Genomic DNA, 22,515 nt, shown 5'->3' with positions numbered 1-22,515 from the left:
ATTCATTTTAATATTCTCGCAGAAGAATTTTCATACTCGCCGAAGCTCTGTTTTCCTGAAATATAAGGGTATGGCAAAGGTAAAAATACACCCAAATTAATATTGAACAGAATTAATGACCTTACATTTTAATTTAACGTATTGTTTACAAGAGAGAATGAGACGATATCATTAGTAATACGACTGCCAAAATTTGTCAAGCGAAGCTAATGTCATTTTAATGGCTCGTGAATAAAGATGTTAAGTTCTTTTTACAAAAAAAAATACAATTAAAATGTAAATTTGTTTTTAAATCACTATAAATATTTTATTATAACTTTATTATAATGTCTACCGGTTAGCTTCGAAACCGGTAGATATTATAATTAAGTTAAAATAAAATATTTATAGTGATTTTAAAGCAAAGTAACATTTCAATTATTAATTGGAAAATCACAATGTGAGTGCTTCAAATATAAATTGCGAATTTTGTTTTTTTTTAAATTTTTTTACTACTTTTATTTTAAGTACATTTAACGTTAAAAACAATGTTTTAGTTATATTCCATTGTTTTTTATGTGTTTTATTTGTATTTCAAAAAAATACGTTTAGTTCTAGACGAAATGCGATCTCTTAGATGTGGGTCAAAATAATGTAATGAATGATCTGTCATTCGAATGATTAAATAAAAAATCAATGCAAGGCTGAGATAAGAATCATCGATTAAATTATGAATGTGTAGAGATGGTTTGGACATGTGAATTGAATGAATAAAGAAACAAATTTATAAGGCGAATGTAATTATAAAAAAAAATAGAAGCAGAGGAAAACCGATAAAATTTTGACATCATCAAGAATTTCAAATACTGAAAGTGGTCAGGTCAGAAGATGAACTTAGTAACCGATACGTATTAGAAGATGAACGAATGTGGGAGAGGCAAATATTTATTTTGCATTTTAAAATCATTGTTAATTTTGTGGTATGGTAATATAACACTCTCCTTATCATTCATCGTTCACTTTGTGTAATACCACTTAAAAACTTGACTTCACAACTACCCGTTCTGGATTAATTATTTCATCAGCAGGTCTACCATGGACTAATACGCAGAGTTTTTAAGTGGTATTACACAAGTTGAAAGATATATAATAAAGTGAATGTAGAGGCAAATATCGTTTTCAAAGACTGATAGTGTGGTGTTTTATTCTCTCTGCTTACCTCTTCGGTCAAGCTACGTAGTGGTTAATTTGTTAGTTGTTTAGTTTATATCTCACAACCCTGTTATATAACGCAAAAAACTTTGTTTTCTCTTTTTCTTCTTTTTATTTATTTATGTAATATCTCTAAACAAAAGGCAAAGTTGTAATATAAATCATTCAAAATTTCGGGTGTTTTTACTGAATAATTTTAAATGGGACCGTAAATTCTCTCGGTCCGTGTTAAAGTTCGAGATGTTCCACATTCATTATATTATTTAGAGCCGTGTAGGCCACGCTCCTCGACCCGGATACTGCCGCAACTTCCCAGCGCGCCCATTAGCAACGACCGTCTTAGCTGCTCAACTTTAGCGGGGAGCTTTTGAATTACCTAACATCGCAGTGACTCTATCTACGGCTTATGCAACACCGTTTATCATGGCCTTACTAATTTCATTTTATGGAATTGACAAAAAAAGTATGAGTATGTGGAAAAATTGTCATATCGCTCACTCCTTTCAACAACGCCATATATCAAAAAACTTGATTTTTCAGGAGATCGTTTTTAAAGTTTAAAAATATAAAAAAATGTATTGAAAATAAATATCAAGTCACTTATTGAACTTTTTACTGAGCAACAGATCTTTTTAGGTAAAACCTTTTTTCTCCGATTGAAAAATATTTAGTATTTATTAAAATATAATTAAACAATACCTTTTCTTCAAAATACAAAAACAACACTTTCTACCCTGTAGCGGGTAAATATTAAGTTTAAAATATGCCGCTTTTGCTGGGATACAGTACATTATCTGGGCATTCCGAAAACACGCACAACTGAAAATTGACGATTTTTGATTTATGACGTTCTTGAAAGGAGTGTGCGATATGATTCAATTTAAAATGGAGATTTGCTTACAGTATTACACGTAACCAATATATCAAAGTACTTGAAAAGGCCCTAAAAAATAACATTATTTTAATTAATAACCCAATACATATCCCCAAAGAATAAAATAACAGCTATCTAGTTTTTTCCAGATTAATTTTATTTGACCAGCAATCGGGTTTTGTCGTAACCGACATCATCAGACTGGAGTTGTCGGTTACTTTTGATGATGTTAGGGCGTCTCGACAAAGGCCGTTTTCTTCACTCCGATTTCGGCAATTCGGAATTATGAATTTGCATACCTCTAAAAAAACTACTCTTTACTAACATTACTATTAAATTGAATTAAAAAGATTAACTGCAAAAATGTACGAGTATGTGTGCTCTGGATAAAATGAAAATAAAGTACGCCAAAGTTTTGTAATAATCTGGAAAGTAATGTGTATGCGAGCTACTGTAATAAAGGTGATAGTGTTAATGTTCTTTCTTAGGCGAGATATTTGAACAATAGTTGGGAAGTGTCGGAGCTTACACTAACCACTGCCAGTAGTTAGAGGCTTGCAAGTTGCAAGTTTCTATTGCACTTTCGTGTTCATTTTGCAGAATATGCAATAATGGAGCAAGTAGGCAGGCTGTGTCTTACAAACTATTACGACTTGAGGTATACGTGCACTGCTGAAATACTTGATAAAGATAAAATAGTAAATTTATTAATTATAATTTCAAGCCTGACGGCAATTTTTACAAATATTTTCCATAAAAATAGTTCTTACATTAATTGAATCGGCAGTTCCTTTGTAGTAGGATATCTATTTATTTTAAATGTAAGTGTCAATAAGTAAATACTACTATTTCTCAAAATCCTTTTGTAAATGTGATAAAAAAAACAGTTCTTACCTCCTTTTCATCCTGCAATGTTCCAAGGACACAAGTCTAAAATTGAGTTGAGAATTTATGTATCAATTTTTAAATCAAACACAGATTTTTTTGAGTCTACTATGTTGTATTTTATGAACAAAAACACATAAAAAATAAATATTATGACAATTGTTTCGCCTAGTTATGGTATTTTTAGACGAATGACACATTTTTATGTGTTTTTGTTAAGAAAATACAACTTAGTAGACTCATTAAATCTGTGTTTGATTTAAAAATTGATACATAAATTAAAATGGAGTTCTTTAAATTAAACGCCAAATTAATAAATAAAAAAAACTTAAAAAACGAATATCTAAAATGTAGACTTAGCTTCACATACGATCTTTGAAAATGATGCGGAATACATCGAAATACGCGTCACAATAGATTTTAATAAACAGTGGTATTATACGAATTAAAGATTTAATTACCAACGAATGAATTTAAGTAGTGTATAATAATACAAATTACATATTAGTTATGGTAAATATTTAAATTTAGATTTTATATAATTTACTTAAAATAGAAAAGGATTTTTGTTTGTAAGTTTAATAAAAAGGAATTTGTAACACATGGTGTAATAACCCTTAATGACGTCATCAGATATGCAGGTTCCTGTACATACATGTACTAAATTATCTTTTCCTGTTACCATAAAACGGGATGTTCCATTATATCATATTTTTAACGATATAAAGTAATATTTTACCCATTTCTGTCTACTTAAATTCATGGTTTCCTCGGTAATGATTTACGTAAGAGGGCTATTGCAATAACAGTCGCATAATACCGTTTGCTGTAATGTCTTTTTACAGCCAAAACATGAAGAATATCGTAATCGTTACCAAACATTACTCTGAATTAACTACTGAATAGTATTGCACTTCAAAGTATTTTTTTGACATCTTAACAAAGATGAAGAAGAATATACAAGTCTGGGCATTTACGAGGCTTACGACCATCATACGCTGGTTTAAGTGATCACTTTACACACGTGTAACATTCACCAAATCTACCCATGAGTGACTACCACACTACTCAAATTCTTGAATGTTCCATTATATTATCCAACTTTTTAATAGATTTATATTATACACTGACACTTCGTGATGGAATTGCATTTTTAATATATTATTAGATTAAAACCAATATTTTTAGCTTTTCCACTTTATTTTTATTTGACCAGCGACCGAGTTTCGTCGTTACCGACATCAACAGTCTGATGATGTCGGTAACGACGAAACCCGGTCGCTGGTCAAATAAAAATAAAGTGGAAAAGCTACAAATATTGGTTTTAATCTAATAATATATTACTGAATATATTATTAGATTAAAACCATTATTAAAACCATATAGTATTGCACTTCAAAGTATTTTTTTGACATCTTAACAAAGATGAAGAAGAATATACAAGTCTGGGCATTTACGAGGCTTACGACCGTCATACTCTGGTTTAAGTGATCACTTTACACACGTGTAACATTCACCAAATCTACCCATGAGTGACTACCACACTACTCAAATTCTTGAAAGTTCCATATATATCATCCAACTTTGAAACATTAATATTAATATATTATCATTTTCTTAGGTGTTTTTAGATTAAATTTCTTCAGATTTTTAAATTTCAACGTTTGAACGTAGCGTTTTTGTAAATTTTTTCACCAATAATTTCCCTCAAACAAATTTTCCTTTGCTAACTTGGAATAATTTTTCCCGTACACCTTACGTTGTACGTCATACGTGATTACCATATACGGCTACACCCGTGGACAGGATTGGCTTAGTCCTGCATGGCGTGACGTCACAACCCAGTGGCGATATTTACCACGTGATCATGTTAGACTTAAACACGTTTCGCACCTGACAGCTGCCGCCTGAGGGAGGGCATTGAACACTGAACACACCCCCTTATTTGAATTTCCAATCGGGCGACGTCACAAAATTCTGTAAAATATCGTTTTACATATAAATAATGAATATAACATGCACAAAAACATTACGTAAGGTCACCTTATTATATTGATAACTCAACATAGATGAAGAAGAATATGGAAATCTGTCTACATAGACAGGCTGGTTTAAGTGATTTATTTATTCACGTGCAACATTTAGTTCCTCCCATGATTGACGATCACACTTCTCATATTTCTAAAATTGTTTTGACGTTTTAATTGACATGTTTTTACACATGGTTCTTCATGGAAACCACCTATGATTCAATTTACTAAGTATTTTAAATATCAGGGACTTTCATGAAATTATCATCAATGTAGACTGTTTGGGTCAGCTTTCGTAATTCTCACGTTGTACGTTCTTCTATAATGGATAACGTCACCTAGGCCTTCAAATCATGTTATCATCTGTAGCATCTATTTTTTTTTTGGTTTTTCTCTAAATGTCTTAAGAGGACATCCATGGTTCACAATATGATCAGATTCTCTGCGTCTTATATACCCATACCATGTCAATTGCTTTCTTCTATCTTACTATTGATCTCTGTTACACCCAAGCTTCCACTTATATGTGAACTCTTTATTTTGTCTTGAAGGGATTATTCAGCTTACCATCTAAGTACTTGCATTTCAACAGGTTCTATACAGTTATATACTGCTCGTTATTCAAAGTCATAGAGGCGTGTGAGTCTAACAATTATTTGTACATCTACAATATACATATATGTATATACTCGTACACACACACACACACACACACACTCATATATATATATATATATATATATATATATATATATATATATATATATATATATATATATATATATATATATATATATATATATATATAAATATATATATATATATATATATATATATATATATATATATATATATATATATATATATATATATATATATATATATATATATATATATTTATATATATTTTATATATATATATATATATATATATATATATATATATATATATATATATATATATATATATATATATATATATGTATATATATATATATATATATATATATATATATATATATATATATATATATGTGGTTTGGCCGGTACTTATCGGTAGTACGTTTTGAATTTCGAACGACGCCCGACTGCCCGAATACAAGACAAAAGAAAACAAAAGTAAAAAACAGTTGCAATTTGACTCTTCACGCGGGCGCTCTATATTGAATTGTTGTGTATACCTCGCTGTATTTTGTGACCCCATCACCACCATCAAGAGAGAATCGCCTTGATCCCAGCGCTGGATCAAGACCATCTATAAGCATAAAAGGTTAGTTCTTTATTCATACGTGCTATTTGATATTTATCGAACTCGCCATCCCTTAGTACTTGAAAGTTCGAGCATAAATCATCGAACTAACTCGGGAGAGTAACACGACTCCAAATCGATCTAAATATTTCAACCTTGTAGAATCGTCGTCTTATTGTTAATACCATAAGACTGGTCCTTCGAATAACTATTTTTTTTGAGTTTCATTTCGCACTGTGGCGAAACCATTTTTGGTCCTATCGAACCGGATTTACATATTTACGATTACTAGCGTACCTATTTACGATTGCGAGCGTTTCGGATTTGGTGTCAATACTAAATTCGATATTTAAATTCCTTGTGAATTTGTTTCCCTTTGATAATATTGCTACTGCAATAAGCATTACGTAAACATGAATGATGAAATACAACTTAAATTGGCGATAGCAAAAAAAGATTATATTTTGGCGAAAATCGAAGAGCTACATAAACAAGCTCAAAATGTTTATCAAAGTCAAAAAGAAACGCAAATTACACAAGAATTTAGATTTAGAGTACAGGCATCGGAAATTGACAATCTTTTTTCCGAATTTAAAAACTTATGTGATAATGAAAACGTGTTGCAAATGAAGTTAAATCCAGATTTTCAACCGAATTTTGAGAGCTTGACAGTTTTCAAAAGGAAGTTTTATTTTGTTAAAGACACACTTATAAGGATGACAAAATATTCTGAACTCGAGTCGTCAAATACTTCGCAACCAATTCACGGTGTAACAAATTTAGTTTTAAAATCGCAGGATGATCCTAGTTATAATTTAAGTATTCAACCACTAGTATTAAATAAGATAACCGATAACCTTCCAGTTTCCGAGATTAATACCTCATCTCTCAACTATTTAAATGACTTGTCCTTAGCTGACAGAGACTTCCACATTTCAAGACCAGTAGACATATTACTGGGTGCTGAAGTCTTTACTGAAAATCTGCGAGATAAAAGAATACGTGGACCGCCAGGAAACTCAGACGCTATGGAGACCGCATTTGGGTTTAAAATTGTAGGTTCGGCCAATTCTTTGATAAGTTACGATAAGGACGATACTCGTCCTCCTATTCATAATTTTTTGACTACTTCTAAGGAATCAATTGAGACACTAGTATCCAGATTTTGGACATTAGAAGAAGCACCTTCGAGTGAAAAACCAAGTTTTTCATCTGAGGAAAAACAGTGTGAAGAATTTTATAAATCAAACATACATCAGGATAGCACTGGGCGCTACGTGACAGCACTACCCTTTAATAGAGATCCATCTTGTTTAGGAGATTCACTTACAACTGCGACACTTCGCTATCAGAAGTTAGAACGCAAAATTAACCAAAATGACACTCTGCGTCGTGACTATGATAAGGTCATGGAAGAATATCTCGAAAATAAATTTATTTCTCCCATACCACTTAGTAATTATAACGAGCCATTTTATGTCATACCTCATCATGGAGTTCAACGAGCGGACAAACTCACTACAAAACTTAGAGTTGTCCTAAACGCCAGTCAGGTGACTACGTCGGGTCTTTCTCTGAATGATTGTTTACATCCAGGTCCTAATTTACAAGCAGAATTACCCGACGTTATTCTAAAATTCAGATTATTTCCAATTGCACTCAGCGCGGATATCAAGCAAATGTTTCTAAATTTAATTGTACGTCCTGAAGATCGTCGTTTTCTCAATATCCTGTATGAATTTAAAACTGATGACGTAATAAAGATGTACCAGTTTAATCGCGTGTGCTTCGGTTTGAGATGTAGTCCTTACTTAGCTATGCGTACCGTAAAGCAGCTAGCTAAAGATGAACATGATAAATATCCATACGCTACCAAAATCGCGTCCGAAGATTTTTATATGGACGATTTAGGCACGTCCACTCGCACAACGGAAGAAGGTGTTAAGTTGGCGCTAAGTCTAATTGAACTTTTCAAATTAGGAGGTTTTGAATTAGTTAAATTTGTAAGCAACTCGGCGGAAGTAATGAATGCTATTCCGGAAAGTAATCGTTTAACTAGTAAAGTTAAATTTGACAATGAAGAGGATAACCTTAAGATTCTCGGATTAGATTGGTGTCCTAAGGAAGATGTTTTAACAGTTTCTGTAAAATGTAGCCCAATACCTAAATGTACTAAACGCACAATGTTGTCAACGGTGGCAAAGTTGTGGGACATCAATGGCTATTGTTCTCCAGTAATCTTATATGCGAAATTATTAATCAAAGCTTTATGGATTCGTAAGTTAGGGTGGGATGAATTGCCACCTGAGGAAATAAAAACTACCTGGCAAAAGTTCTTAAAAGAATTGCCTCTGCTAAAAGGATTTAAATTGCCTCGATTTTTAGGCTTTGAATCGGAATTATGTACTTTAAACATATTAGGGTTTGCAGACGCCAGCGAACGCGCGAACGGCGCCTGTGTTTATACGTGCATAGAAGTTCCAAATAATCCCAATAAAATAAGTCTAATTCTAGCCAAGAGTCGTGTAGCTCCACTCAAAATTGTGTCTTTAGCTCGATTAGAACTTTGCGCAGTCTTATTATTGGCAAAGCTTATTAAATTCGTCATCGATACAATTTCCTTAAGGTGTACAGTAAAAAATATATATGTCTTTAGTGACTCGACAGTCGCTCCACACTGGACTCACTCATCACCACATCGTTTTGACACATTCGTCGCAAATAGGATCACCAAGATTCAAGAACTTCTTGATCCCAAATATTTTTACCATATCAATGGTAAGCAAAATCCAAGCGACTGTATATCTCGCGGGTTGACACCCGCGCAATTAATTGACCACCCTCTGTGGTTAAACGGTCCACCGTGGGCTAGGGAAGATTGCTCTACGTGGCCTATAAATAAATTTTCCTTTGAAGAATCCGAAGATAAAAAATTGGAATACAAACGTTCTAAAGTTTTTCTAATAACGAATACATCCGTTAATAATTGTTTGGAGTTTTACGAATTGTCTAAAAGAGTCTCGTGTTGGGACAGGCTTCTTCGTATAATTGTATATTGTTTACGTTTTTTAAAATGGTTACCTCGTTCGGTGACAGTTACAGTCTCAGATTTGATAGAAGCTGAGAAGGTGGTTATTAGAGCGGTCCAAAGCATGCATTTTTCAGACGAAATAAGCCAATTAAAGGGGTCTCAGGTCATATCAAAACAGTTGAAACGTCTGAGTCCCTTTATAGACGAAGAAGGTATTTTACGCATTGAAGGAAGATTATCCAAAGCAGATCTTCCTTTTGAAACCAAACACCCAGCGCTTCTTCCAAAACGAGACCATGTGGTCGATTTAATAATAGATCGGTACCACAAATTTCACTTACATACGGGATCGGGACTCCTTATGTCTATCCTGCGCCAAAGATTTTGGATTCTTTCTGCCAGAAGCGTCATTAGAGGGCGAGTAAATAAATGCAATGCCTGCTTCCGCATGTCTCCGTCACATCCAACTCCGAAAATGGCTGATCTTCCATCATATCGGATACAGAAGGCAAAAGCTTTTGTCCACACAGGTGTTGATTACGCGGGTCCTCTAAACATTACTCTCACTAGAAAGCGCGGACAACGTTCTCAAAAGGCTTATCTGTGTCTTTTTATTTGCTTAACAACTAAGGCCGTACATATTGAACTTGCTTCGGACTTATCCTCCGATACTTTCTTAGCCGCGTTCAAACGTTTTTTGTCGCGAAGAGGACCTGTATCATGTTTGTACTCAGATAATGGTACAAATTTTATTGGAGCTAAGGCACAGTTAGAAGATATTTATAAGTTAACCGTATCGCAGGAATACCACAATATTATAAGCAAAGAAATGCTTAAGCGTCGTATAGAATGGAAATTAATTCCACCTCATAGTCCACATTTTGGTGGAATCTGAGAGTCAAATATTAAGAGTTTCAAATCACACTTATATAGAGTAATAGGAAGTCAATTACTGACTTATGAAGAACTCCTTACGGTATTAGTACAGATAGAGGCTCTCCTCAATTCTAGACCCATTTGTGTGTTATCGGGCGAACCTCATCCGGAAGTCCTTACTCCCGCCCACTTTCTCATGTCTACACCTTTGCAATCTCTTCCGGCCTTGGAAACAAACAGTTATAGTCTAGGTTTTCGTAAACGGTTATTAGACAGTTTAGTCCAAGAATATTGGAAAAAGTGGAGGTTGGAATACTTGCATACATTGCAAGTGCGCCAAAAGTGGTGTACACCCGATCACCCGGTAACTGTGGGTACTTTAGTTCTAATTATACAAGACGACATCCCTCCTTTACGTTGGCCTCTAGGAAGAATAGAAGAATTATACCCTGGCACCGATGGTATTGCCAGAGTGGCTTTGGTCAGAACCCAAACCACCAGCTTCAAAAGGCCAGTTGTTAAACTGTGTCCAATTCCAAATCAATAGTAGTTTGTTTATCTATTGTTTTTGCATTTTTTTTATCTCAATTTTTCTTTTGTTTGTTTGTTTTTGCATTAAGTTTCCAATTGCATTGAATTGGACGTTTCCGAACAAGTGAAAGTGTTGAGAGAATTACCTCAAACCTCTTATGGTTCAAATTGAAATGAATTATTTAATTATCCCTTTATTTAAGTATTTTTCCATATTATTTCTCTCTCTTCAACATTCGTGTTTGATCGTTTTGGAGTTCGTGGTTCTTTCGGTTTGCGTCGACGGTTTCGGAAGCTCTAGGAACTTCCAAGGCGGGGGGCATGGTTTGGCCGGTACTTATCGGTAGTACGTTTTGAATTTCGAACGACGCCCGACTGCCCGAATACAAGACAAAAGAAAACAAAAGTAAAAAACAGTTGCAATTTGACTCTTCACGCGGGCGCTCTATATTGAATTGTTGTGTATACCTCGCTGTATTTTGTGACCCCATCACCACCATCAAGAGAGAATCGCCTTGATCCCAGCGCTGGATCAAGACCATCTATAAGCATAAAAGGTTAGTTCTTTATTCATACGTGCTATTTGATATTTATCGAACTCGCCATCCCTTAGTACTTGAAAGTTCGAGCATAAATCATCGAACTAACTCGGGAGAGTAACACGACTCCAAATCGATCTAAATATTTCAACCTTGTAGAATCGTCGTCTTATTGTTAATACCATAAGACTGGTCCTTCGAATAACTATTTTTTTTGAGTTTCATTTCGCACTGTGGCGAAACCAATATGTATATATATACACACACAACGTAAAGTAAATATCGTTGTGTGTGTAGACGGGAATCGTATAGCTTGAGTAGACCGTGTAGTACCTTGTATTGGATACTGAAGGCAGAACCTGGCAACTATGAGGGAAGTTTTAATATACGAATCCCTGTGGTCACGCGACCGCACACCGTGAATATTTCGAGAATTCAGGATCGTTTCAGCGCTTGTGCAGTTCGGGCTTGAGAAATGACTCAAGAGCTGCAAAGGGAAACTTTTCACTCAGTCATGTGTATCCTTGTTCATGAAACATATTTCAGTACTGAAAGATATTTTACAAAAAGAGAAAAAAATATGAGAATGGCTGCTGGTCGTTCGTTACGACTCGCTCATAATTATTTATTCAATTGAAAATAAATTTAAATGTTTCCGCAATGCATGTATTTGCATTTATTTTAAGAAAAATATTTGTTCACGATATTCGAAATGTTTTTAAATCTTTATCTACGTATCAGGATTGTGTCCACTTAGGAGTAGTATTTAATAAAAATAAATAACGTTTATGTGGATAAAACCCAGATTCGTGAATAAAATAACAGGTCAAGATATACGTTTAATATAAAATAAAATCATGTTTTCAAAGTGCCTTAATTTGTTAAGAATTATACATTCGTTTCATGAAGATCCTTCCTAAATAAAATAAAAATATTACTTAACTCAACCATGGATGGTGCCGATAACTCGCATATGAAAGAAGGTGTCAATTGAAGGATAAATACAACTTTGGTTTTCAATCATGGATGGAATCGTGAAAGTTACATGTGTGTAAAGTCACCCAGACTTCCACATTCTTGGAAAATGTGTAATTATACAAGTGTTATAGTAAGTATGCTTTAAAAAAATAGTTTAATATATTTTATATTGTGTTTTTAATTTTTAAATAATTTAAGTCAAATGATCAGAATAAATTAAAAAAATTCTTATGATTTTTATTTTTATTCTACCTTTATAATATTTTTATTATTTTTAAAGTATCATGCTATTATTGTAGGCCTAAGCGGCCCGTTAGAAAAAAATATTTATCAAATTGTGATAGAGTGGGTTCAAAACTTCGGACTCTATTTTCTCTGCCTACCCGGCTTGATAGTAATAAGTTAGATTTTCAGTTTCTTCATCTTAAAACATTTTTTGCTTCTCGCATCATTATTTTCCTTCGAAGTTATTTCAGAATTTCAGAGAAACACAAAATTTTCGTTTAAAAATTCGTTCGTGTTTGATTATACGCTGAAGGCTAGACAAATCCTCCGATAAATTATCGCTCTGAATTACCACTGGAAATATCATGAAAATACTCAAAAAGTCGTAGAAACCTTCGGCAAACTTCCAGCGGTGATTCTGCCCTGGATTATTATTCAATTATAATACAAATTTATTCAGTGCCTAGTCAAAGAACACATTTCAGGACCAAATTGAATTATTAATTTCTGACATTTATTTGACAGACAAGAATTTGTCAAATAGAACATATTATAATATAATTTGGTTTAAAAAATTACAAATTAAGGTTTATTTTAAAAACCAACAGTTATTGTAAATTAACACAAGTGGTAAGTTTAAAAAAAAACTTTATTTTTAATTGTTTTTCTTTCGCGGTTTCTCTTCTTTATTTTTTATTTCTTAATTATTGTAATTTTAATTTCATTTTATAAAAAAAAGGTTGTAAAACATATATGGCTGACTAAGTATTGCATCCACCACTTAGTCAAGCTGGAATAAAGAGTTATTATCATTATTATTATTATTATATATCGCTCACTCCTTTTAATAACGTCATATTTCAAAAATCGTTAATTTTGAGTTGTGCGTATTTTCGGAATGGCCAAAAAATGTTTTGTATCCCAGCAAAAGCGGCATATTTTTAACTTAATATTTACCCGCTACACATATCCTCCTTTCACGCCTCCGGTGATCAGCCCTCCGCTTCAGGTAATATTGAATAAATATTACTGTGAAAAAATCACTTATATTTATTTTACCCCCCTTGGGAATCGAGCCCGGGACCTCCAGAACGGTAGCCGAGCGTGCTGACCATTATTACACTACGGAGGCGGACGTAGTAAAATAATAACAATATTCTTTATATGAGGAGATACAAAATGATTATAAAAATTCAGGAGACTAAAAACAAAGGAGATTCATGAACGTGGAAGAGGCTAATAACGCGTGATGGTTAGTTAGTTAGTTAAATAACGAGTTTATAGTTTGTTATACGTTTATTTAATATGACCAGTGACCAAGTTTCATCATAACCGACATCATCAGACTAGTTTGATGATATTGGTTACGACGAAACGCGTTCACTTGTCGAATAAAACCTATGAGGAAAAAACTATGTAGTTGTTATTTTATTACATAAATTATACAGTTACACAAAGAAGGAAACATTTTTCCTTACTTAAGTATAAAGAACTTGCAATTATTATTTTATACAAATAAATTTAAGTTTCACTTCAGAAAATAATTTAACAACGCTACATCACCCGAGCGAATAATTTGAGACGAATAAAAATAATTGCTCCCCTAGCAGTCGTTAGTTTTCAATATTTTGGTTATCTTGCTAAGTTATTTATACTCCCGAGCCTACAATTTGCGTTACCTTGGCCCAACCTTGGGGGGTTAAATTGTGTGAGAATTATTATCTGCGTTATTTATTTATTGGTCCCATGAAATATTTATTTTTTCTAACGAGGGGCGCTAAACTTTGAAGAAGGGTAAAATTTTGGTTTATGTTGAGGTTGTGTAAAATAAATGTTTTGTTGCTCTTAATGTTCGGCAGCATAATTTTATTACGGTGTTCAAACACAATTAGAGTGTTTAGTACTAAAATCGTAAAACAAACGAGGGTGTCAGAGTGGAAATTATTATTTTCTAGAAAGGGAGTGTCTCGGGTTATAAGTAAACGAAAATTGTCATCGATTTTTTTTTTTTATCTTCAGAAAAAATAATTTTTCTTAATTTTAAAATTTCAAGACACATTCACAACTAAAATGGTAGGTATTTATTTAAACGTTTATTTGAGGTGGTTTTTAAACTCATTTGTATTGCATTTATTTATTTATTAAATTTCACATACATGATATTGGCAATAGGGAAAACTCATTTTGGGATAGTGCTATAAATATTTATATATAAATATATTTATATATATATATATATATATATATATATATATATATATATATATATATATATATATATATATATATATATATATATATATATATATATATATATATATATATATATATATATATATATATATATATATCTTAAATATATCTTATATATATATATATATATATATATATATATATATATATATATATATATATATATATATATATATATATATATATATATATATATATATATATATATATATATATATATATATATATATATATATATATATATATATATATATATATATATATATATATATATATATATATATATATATATATATATATCTTAAAAGAGACGAATAAGTTATTGTGACCTTTTGTGAGTAAAATAAAATAATAGATCTGAATCAGTAAGTGAAAATATATAGTATTTTTCCTATACTTTCTTTCTCATACTAGGCAAGAAAAGTCTACAACTTACTTAATACGGGTACAACTATGCAACCTCCTTGATACACGTGCTTCAAAGAATTTTTAACTTTAAATTTATTAGTCTACTTTAAATCGTTAATAGAAATATTTAAATAAAGATATAATTTAATAAAGACAACAAAAATGAGAAATTAAGGCATGTTTTTAAAGATTTTTTTCAGAATTTTTCTTTATTTCCGGGAATTTCGATATTATGAATTCCTTATATAAAATTAAAATGTGTAATGGAATTCGTAATAACAAACAAGAAAATATTCAAAAGTCTTTGTAAATCTCGCTACTGTGTAAGAAATCAATTATTATATCAAATAACAAAACAGTCCTGAAATTGGTGAATGGGATTTCAGAATACATTACAATTTATAGGGGTTCTTTCAAAATGGAAGATAAATCGTGTTGTCATGTCCAATACTGAAGGAACAATTAATTATTTTGATATCTAATGCATTTCTGAGGGATGAAAGGTTTCTGAAATAATTTTCGGAGACAGGATCAGAGAAATGTACGTTAATTTATTACAATTTCGCAAATAAAATGATATGCATAGAAAAAAATAAAACAAGGAATCAATTTTTTATCGCAGTTAGTATGCAAATTTCAGTGATAAGCTATATTCTTTATTTTGTTAAACAGTTATTAAATATTTAAGGATCAATAATTTAATTTTAAATTAAAGTTATATTTTTATAATTTATAAATCCTTTTATCATAATCTCAAAAACTTAATTTTATCATATTTTTATATTAGTAAGATAATTCATTTTTAGCTTCTATTTTCAGTTGACATTTTTTGTAACATACTTGAAATAAAATGCATACGTAAGGATTTTTTAAGAAGGTATATATACCAAAGTTTTTTGACCGTCATAATATTACATTACTGAGATAATTAATCACTTATTCTTTTTAGCTGTTTTTTTTGGTAAAGTACAAATGTACTGAAAATAAAATAATATGTACGAATTGTTAAAGCATATAGTAGACTACCATAATATTAATCGAATGATATAATTTATTGTTAGCTAATATTTTTAACTGTTTTTTGTAACACGTTTAAAAACGGAGTACATAAATTTTTGAAACACGAAAGTACATCATTATACAGAGTGATACAGTAATCAGTTTTCTTTTTGCACCCCTTTCCTCATAAGTAGGTGACAGGGTTGTCACCTCCGATGATCGATGCGGCATAATTCCGATACAAATGATACTTCTAAAGGGCGTGTCCAAACGTAAAGATGTCCGGACCAACCTCCCGCAGAAGGCTTCTGCATCCGCGGGCGAAGGGCGGAAGAGTCCTTATCGAAGTTAACGTTCGCTGGGGGTGAAATAACAGTGTTTTCAAGAGGTTATTAACGGTGAAAAAGGAAAGTAAATAACGTTTACGGCATGTTTAAATTTTAACTCGAAATATACATAATGATCATGTTTTAATGAGTTTTTCGGTAAAACTGATTTTTTGTATAATTAATTTATGCGCCATTAGCCTGGTGGAGTAATATTATGATTTAATTATAAAAAAATGTGTAAGACTACTTTTGAATTTATAAATGTTAATACTACATGTGTATAAGTATATTTTTAAACTCAAAAGATCTTCCTCTTCAATCTTCAACTTACATATCCCATCAAATTTATTTATTCAATAAACTTAAAAACTAACTAAATAACTGTGACGCCGCTTCCCCGCAGGGGTAGGCAGAGAGAATGGAATGCCACACCAATATGTCTTTCTAAACACTCTGCCTCTTCCACGTTCATGCATTTCCTCGTACATGCATGCTAATTATTCTGACTCCTGATCTGATCACATGTAAAGTAAACGAATGAGTAATTTTGTATAAATGTTTTATTTATAATACGATTTTTTAAATAAATAAATATAAGTATAATAGTCCAATATACCGATTCTATAACAAACACAATTATTTTAACTTATTTTTATAACCTCCGAGATTTCAGATTATCTCATCAATGTGGGCAAAAACACACTGTTTTTATTTTCCCCTGTTGGTAAGAATATCTTAAGTTCGAAACTAGTCGTGTTTACATAATTGAACACAAAAATGGTCGTATACAGGTGCTTTCTTCATTTGTAATATTGCGAAGTTAAGTACTTGTGATCGTCACTTCAGTCGCGGATATTTAATTCCTTTGTGTTTTTCCTTACTTACTTATACTTGTCAATTCCGTATCGTATCGTAGCCAAATACCCTTCCAGTGCTATTTTAGTGGGTCAAAAAAGATTTAAAAAAGTAATAGGATTTTTGGTAGCCCTGTAAACAGTGCGATGGATATTTGGCACCAGTCCTAAGTGTTTGCGCGAGAGGCAGTTGTTTGCTCTTCACTCGAGCCGGCCCTGGCGGGTATATTGGCCTTCCCCAGGGCCGCACTCCAAGACGGGAAGTAGTTATTTAAGAACCGACCTAAAAAACTTATTTATTTATACAATAACACAACTCACCAAAGCTATTCAGCTGTTTCATTGTTGCGAGTTTCAAACGAAATATCTGGAAAAATTCTCATTATTTATCAATGGAACGAAAAAACGGGATCAAATAGTTCACGATAACTTACTTTTATGTATATACATTTGTAAAAAAAATATACTACAATATTTTTTTACTCATTTTTTGACTCTAGTAAATTTGTAGTTATGCTGTGTAGTGTTATTTGTATAATATTATACATTAGTAATACTAATGTTCTCAACCTACTGTTATACAACGTAAAGTTACCTTCTCTTTGTTATCCTTCACAACTGATTGTTAAACTATGTTGATTTTTTCCACTTAAAATACTACTAGTGTTCTATTTTATACAAGTTTTATAAGTTTATTATTTTTTAATTTTTTCCATTGCTTAAAAGTAATATTAAGGGTTTTCATTAAAAAAAAACGCTTTCATATTCAATACAATGTACAAAGCAAATTTACAGTTGTATAAGCAATTTATAATTATTCGATGTAATAAATTTACCATAAGGTAAATATTTTTTGAACATATAAGTGGTAATTTAGAATAATTTCAGTAGGTCTAGTACCTACATAACTTTTTAAGGGCGGGTGGTAGCGCACCCTGGTGGGTGCTGGAAAAATCTTCTAGAGGGTACTAAAAGCCCTATGAGACAGAAGATAGGGTTGGGAGAGGGCAATTTGATTTTATTTCTCTGTATGTAAAAAGACATCCTAGAAAGTATTTTACCCCCTTCGATGAGAAATTTTCATAAGGAGACGCTTGATAAAAAAAGGTTACGAACTGGTGGTTCAGATAAGCATTGTATAGTTGCGTTTTTGTCTTATTTATTTAAAATTGTATTAGAACGGGTGGTCGCTATTTAAATACCTGTAAATTTATGTATTTTATCTTTTTTGTGGTAAAAAGTAAGGTTTCTCTCTCGTTTGTGTATAAATAGTTATACTTTGAGATATTATTTATTGATTTGGCGTTAATTTTGTGAAATAAAATGATTATTTCAATATCAAACACTTGAAAAGGATCTAACATTTATAGTTTATTAATGTAACCACAACTAGTTACGATATTTTCAAAACATTGCATTAATAAACTCAAAAGTTCTCTTTTACAAATGATTTAGTTTATTTTATTTAAATACTATTCATAGTAAATGTCTACTTGCAGCTTTATAAAAAAAATAATCAGCTGTTGTTAGTGCTACCTAACAGTGTTTTTTTAAACTAAAATATTAAGTACTCACAGATTAAAACAATCCGTCATACTATTTGGGTAAAATGATCTTATCATTTCGCAAACCACGCTTTCAATTTGTCAAGTGTGCCTTTGTTGTTTGCTCTTCTACCAGTAGTTAGAAATACTAAGAGTGAGCTAATCTCTTTCGTCGGCCACTATTGTGTAGGGGTTAGCAATATAGCTTACATGGTGGAGGTCTCGATGTCGATTCCTAGGGGAGTCAAAATAAATAGTATTGTTTTTTCTCAATGATATTTATTTAATATTACTCCGAACTGGTACCTGATGCGGGAAACTGACCTTGCTTTAATTTAATCAATTAACATATCATCCATTTGATGCAGTGCTCTTCGCACGCATCGGTGAAAGTACGTGGTAGTAATCTTAAGAAAAAATAACTGAAAAACACTTTCGTTTAACAAGTGGTTTCGCTTTTTTTCTCCTTTTTCAAGACCAAAGCGCAATTGTGGTAGCATTTGTACGAAAATGGTGCTTATTAAATTTTCCAAAAGCATTTCATGATTTTGAAATTTACTTTGTGGAATAACATAATGATTTAAGTATAAAAATTAAACACTTGTGTACGACTACTTTAGAGTTTATTAATGAAAACAAGACTAGTTTCATGAACTATGGATAATCTCATAAACAGGTGAATTTGGTACTGTATGGTGACAATTTGTACTAATTTAATGAAGTGATATTAAATGAGTGTTTAATTTTTATTTTTAAATCTAAAGTCGTTATTTTTGTTCAAAATTACAGTAAATAAAGACTTACAAACTGAAAGTTATTATTTTTTTATTTAAGTTTAACTTGGTATATACCATAATTTCTTAAAATCTGTGATTCAATCACTCATAATTTGTAAACACCGTACTGAAAAGAGAAATGATGCAGAATGCATCGAAACACGTGTCGAATAAGATTTTACGGAAAAGTGGTATTTACTTAGTAAAACTAAAGTTAAAAATGGATAGATATTACCACAAAGTGAATGACGAATCAATTAAAGTAAATTATTCTGCCCATATGAAGCATCGACTGTAAACTACGATATCTTGTAGTTATACAAGACTATTGAAGATAATAATTTATATGAGGCTGAGGTCATATTGACACGGCTAGACCTTTGCTCGAGGTTCGAGCACTTTAACAATGATAGCAAACATTTGGCTAAGATAATGGCGGCATATTATAATAAAATACTCCAAAGTTCTACTGCTGCGGCCCAGTGGAACTGGTAGTCGCCCGTGGGAAGGATTTACAATTTAAATTTTAAAATGGATAGTAATCGGGGCTGAGTACCGCCAGAGCTGTATGAAAAATTCAGATATCGCCCTTAATGGCCTCAGATTGGTCGGTTTTTTGCAAGTTTCAAGGGTTATTAAAATGATTTTATTGGAATTTAAGGAACTAATATTCGTCTAAAGCACCCCTTAAAGTGTTCGAGATATTTTTTTTATCCTGGCGACACGGATAATTTCTCAAACTTTTCATTTATTTAATTTTTAAGTTATTTAATATAGTTACATTTTTAATACAATTTCTATATTTTTTATTTATTTCATTCATAAGTTATTTAATATAGTTACATTTTCAATACAATTTCTATACATATGGCTATCTTATTTATTTTTATTTTTATTTCTATTCTTATTTCTATTTATTTTTATTTCTATTTTTTTATACATAAGTATGGCAAACTTATAATTTTAGTCTCATTGTGCTTCTCCAAAAAAGAGACTGCGTTCTTGTGCTTGGAGAAGGACTTACAGTCAACGTTTATTGTTTTATTTGATTAGTGGTATAATAGTCTTTTTCTTTTCTTTTATATACTTTTACATATTTTTGTTTTCAATCTTTATAATATATTTAATCTCTATTTGGTTTCGTGCTAAATTTGAAAACACTTTTTTTCAAAAGTTAATAAATAATAAATACGTCCTGCTCCGTAGTTTAATGATTAGCGTTTTTTGTTACTGTGATGGAGGCCTCAGGTTCGATTCCTAGGGGGGGGGTCAAAATAATACAACTTTTCACTCTAATCTATATTTCTGATATCTTAACATATATGAATAAGAATATGGAAGATTGGGTAGTTTGGGAAACGTATGAAAACATGATTTAAATTTTTTATGCAGCTAATAATTTTACCAATTATTTTAATTAATAACGTTTTAAGTGTGTCCAAATACTTGTTCACAAATCTCGGTTTTTTTCAACTTAGGAGTTACATTTTTTTGACATCTTTCAAATGTAAAATTAGATATGTCGCTCACTGCTTTCAACAACGTCATATATCAAAAATCGTCAATCGAATGCCCAGAAAATGTACTATTTATCCCAGCAAAAGCGGCATATTTTTAACATAATATTTACCCGCTACAAGACAGAAAGTAATGTTTTTGCATTTTGAAGAAAAGGTATTTTTTAATTATTTTTTGAAATATACTTAATATTTTTCAAATGGAGAAAAAACCTTAAGGTTTTACCTTAAGGTCTTTTTTCTGGAGAAAAAACCTTAAGGTTTTACCTTAAAATCTGTTGCACAGTTAAAAGTTCAATAAGTTCTTAAACAAATAAATTCTTAAACTTTTAAACAATCTCCTGAAAAATCAAGTTTTTTGAGATACGACGTTGTTGAAAAGAGCGAGCGATGTGTTGAAAGATTTTTTATTATTCTTTCGTTCGCGAGAAACGCCAGTTTGATATTTAGCTTTTTTTGAAAGCTGATATTTATTTCCTTTTTTAAAATTTTCCATAAATAAAAAATGAAAATATATCGGTTTGATTGCTGACAATGTCAAACACACGCGACACCTATGCGAGGAATGGAAAATATTGAAAATACTTTCGTAGATCGAAGATGAGTGAAGACGTCACGAATGGTGTTTTTCAAAAATATTTTTGAATCACGTAAAATTGAAACAAACATTATTCGATGACAGTCTCAACTTGAAGCTTAGGCGATGGTTGGTCAAAAGCTAAACTCGGTCAGTGTTATTAAATGGAGTTGTTATTACTCGTATATTATTTGCTGAATAAAATTTTCCTTGCCTGTTACAAGGAGTTAAAACATATTCAGTTTATTTAAAGATGATAGTGAATAGTACGTATATTAAATAATAAATGATAGAGGTTGATCCTTAGAAACAATACAAAAGAATCAATTTCTTCTATCAATAAAGATTTGTCACATAAATTTACTTGTCTTTTTCTTCCTGTCAAATTTTCTAAATAAGACACCGCTTAACCTAATAGATCTTAATGTCTTATTGTCTCATCGATTTTTGTCAACTGTATACATTTTCGCACATTCTGTTTATTATTTATTTTGATTTTTAAATGATCTCTTTTACAAATTGGACACATCCACACTTATTGAGGGACATCTTGGACGCTTAAAATTAGAATAATGAACCAGAGGTATTTGAGATGTCGATGATTCGAAGAATGAATGCTTCGGATATTCTGGATGAACATGATCAGCAATGCAAAAGTCCTGCAAAAAACTCGACCGAATAAAGAACTAATATCGAACATCAAAATCCGGAATTTTTCCTATTTGCGATATGTAAAGGGGAAAATAGTACAAGCTAGTGCAACTGGTCCATCAAGGGTAAGATCGAGGGTCGAAGAGGTGTAGGAATATGGTAGATCTGACTCCATAATTTTCTGTTTTGGACTGCCCA

Source organism: Brachycentrus maculatus, unplaced genomic scaffold (genome assembly GCF_059751285.1).
Source record: "Brachycentrus maculatus isolate JH-2025_06_01 unplaced genomic scaffold, ASM5975128v1 h1tg000117l, whole genome shotgun sequence".
Taxonomy (NCBI): domain Eukaryota; kingdom Metazoa; phylum Arthropoda; class Insecta; order Trichoptera; family Brachycentridae; genus Brachycentrus; species Brachycentrus maculatus.
This window is presented reverse-complemented; position numbering follows the sequence as displayed.